Here is a 3,332-nt window from a genome sequence, read left to right as displayed (position 1 = left end):
TTTAAATAAGTACATTTTCAGAGAGTGATGTTCGTAAAGAATCAAATAGTAACTGAGTTTAATATAGGGATCATGAAATTTGGAAGAGCTAAAGTACTTGGGATATATATATATATATATATATATATATATATATGAAATTTAACGAAGACATTAAAAGAAAACAATCAATTAATTTGAGATTTAAAGAAAGAGATTAGGTGGAATGGTGATTTTATTGAGATAGATACGAAAGTTAATAGAGACTAGAAATGATAAATAATATAATTAGAGTAAATGACCATAGTGGGATTAAAGTAATTTCCATGTTGGTATTAAAATGACCATGATCTTGGTTAAAACCTTCATGTTGTTGGTGTTGATGTCCTAAATCTCGTGGGTCCTGTAGTTTGTAATTATAGTGTACAAACCATTTATTTGTTTAATAAAATATTAGATATTTTATTCGACATTTAGTAGCATTAACCCACAAACCAATAAACTAACATCCAAGGTTATCTTCTATAGCTTAAACATGTATATAGAGACATACAAGTGGATCGTGGTTAAATGATAACCTAAATGGTTTGTAGTAGATAGATAAGGTTGGGTAACTTATCTTGTTAACACTACGAATATGACCCGTTATGTAGATGTAACAATTGTTGTAAAGTGTTAAAAATGATCTAATTCTGATCATTCATGTAGAGACATAAAAGCGGGGGTGTTTCATACAAAGGGGCTTGTATAATGCTGGACCACGAAATGGTTATCTCATGTATAACATCATTAATAATAGAGATTTACATTTCACCAGGATGACCATAGGTGACATGATTTGAATCTTGAGTGAGTTGTGAACTCCTGCCTATGAAGGCGATCCTTTGATTTGTATGGGTGAGGGTGGTCAGTTCGCTGACTCAATAAGCTTACCATTTTGGGGATTCCTCTGATAAGGAGAGATGAGAACACAATTACACAAGACGGAATTCACTCATTCTCTAACGTCTGGGTAAGTAGATAAATTTCTCCCTTAAGGCTGATTCCTAGGCTTGAAAAATGTGGCGCCACACCCTCTCTTGACCTGAGAGGGGTTTGGTCATAGTTGGATTATGACTTATTGTTCATTTGAGGGATTAGTGGTACTTAAGAAGTTAGATGCAACTACAGGGCAAAACGGTAATTTTGGTCCAGTTGTACTTACGAGCAATTTGTGAAGGGTCATCGCACTATTGACTGATTATATCAAATGGACACAGAAATATATCTATAGTGCGAAGAGTGAAGCTGTCGATCTTTAATAGACTTACCAACAATTAATAGATGTTGAATAATTTAATTAAAGAAATTTAATTATTTATTCAAGTACCATTGGAGCTTTAATCTATAGGTCCATAAGGTTCCCTCTGCAGCTCAACAGGTATTATTGAGAATTTATTTTGGATCAATTTGAACTGTTCAAATTAATTGAAGGTATTAATTATATATGATATAATTATTATAAATTAATTATATGTAATATAATTAATATAATGTATTTGATGCATTATAATATAAAGTTTATTTGAGAGAAACTAAATATTTGAATCTGATTCAAATATTAATTATGTGAATTGGATTTATATAATTAAATTTAGTATAAATGTGATTTATATTAAATACCACAAATGATTGAAAGAATTAAAACTAGATATATTGTATTCGATACAATATTAAAACTATAGATTATATTCTATATATGATATAACATATAGTTATGTATACATATAACAAATTAGTTATTGTATATATATATATATAATTGTTATTTAAATTAAAATTATTTTTAATTTAATTTTCAAAATTAAAAGGAATTTCCTTTAATTGTCTCTGAAAAAAAAACGTGTGGAGTGGGACAATTGAACGATGGGTTTTCTTCTTCTTCACAGAAGGTCTGTGGAAGAGATTTGCAGAAGTACGCTCCAAATTCTTCTCACAAAATTTTTCTCTGAGAATTTTCTCCTCCCAAATTCTTCTCTACATCTCCCAAAACTTAAAGCCTACGTCTCCTAAGAATTTTCTCTACCCAAAAGAGAATACAGAGGAAGATCTTGTGATGGTGGTCATGCTTTTTTTTTTCTTTATTGTTATCAATTCAGAGAAGAGGATTCGTGAGGAATGGTTCTTCAAAGGTAAGTCTTCCCTAAACCCTATTTTTTCCTAATTTATTTTGCAAGCTGTAAAATTTTTGTATTTTGCATAATTATATTCTGTAATTTTCATTTTGTATAAAAAATAAAAAATAAAACTGGGACGATCTTTGCTTTCTCTATCAAACTTGACCATTTTTTCACATGTGTGTCAATGTTTATAGGTAATTTCAAGGCATTGATGGTCACCATATCTGGTAGCTCCTTACTGACTGCATCTTGTGCTGCTTCATTACCAGTAAATCATGAGTATCATGCTTCATATAAAATAATAGAGGACTATTTTAACAAGAATGATGGGTTAAACTCTAGGCTTCATATCGTTGCGAATTTCACTGAAGAAATTCTTTAGGTTGTCTTTGTCTTTACTAGCAGTGTCACTCCTAGCTGCATCACTCTCCCCTTAAAATAAAAAAAGAGCACGCACAGCCCCACCTTATTTATCTGATGCTTTGATTCGTTCGATGAAATTTTTGTAAAATGTTACATCAGGATTGCTAGGATTTTTAATCCATTGTTCAATTATGGTGCCACACCTCTAACACAAGGAACTACCCACTATGCCTTCATTTGGCCCTGGTTTTGCTAATAACTAGTGAGAAAATAGCATTCCTAGACCAATCCCAAACGTTTTGTTGATATCAATCCCTTCATGTAGAGGCTCTCGTGCCATCTTCCATTGGCATGCAGGGTTTAATCGTAGGATGGATGGGTCAAATTGACATTTTTGTGGGATTAACCCGTTTTGTTGATATCCATCCCCTCATTTCTCACTTGATTATTCTCAACTCCCCCTCGACCAGCCATATTGCTTTGACCATCAAGGATTTATATGTTCTTAGGAGAAGCAGCCCTTGAGAAGGAAGAGCCAAATAACAATGTACATAGCAAGATTGATAGTCTAAACAAAGCCATTTTGATCTCTTGTGTCTATGCAAGTAGACGTAAAAGAAAGGTGTAAAATAGGTGTATGTTGTTAGTGTTGACAATCAACAAGCTGAAGCAAATAGAACCATTAAACACTCTAACTACATCAATTTGAGTAAATAAGCATGCAAGTTCATGGAAAAATAGAAAGTAGAGTTTAGAAACATAACCTTTGAAAAACTCTTCCACTTCCTTCAAATCCAGTATCAATCTTCTCTCGATGTAGATATATTTCTG

General features: G+C 32.1%; 1 pseudogene; it reads right to left on the bottom strand.

Moving 5' to 3' along the window:
- Positions 1 to 235: 235 nt before the first annotated feature.
- On the bottom strand, positions 236 to 3,083 carry LOC150036459 (putative carbohydrate esterase At4g34215; annotated as a pseudogene).
- Between the last annotated feature and the right edge of the window lie 249 nt (positions 3,084 to 3,332).

Source organism: Benincasa hispida, chromosome 4 (genome assembly GCF_027475165.1).
Source record: "Benincasa hispida cultivar pf3 chromosome 4, pf3_genome.v1.1, whole genome shotgun sequence".
Taxonomy (NCBI): Eukaryota; Viridiplantae; Streptophyta; class Magnoliopsida; order Cucurbitales; family Cucurbitaceae; genus Benincasa; species Benincasa hispida.
The sequence above is the reverse complement of the archived record's forward strand: the minus strand, read 5'-3'. Positions and strand labels throughout refer to the sequence as shown.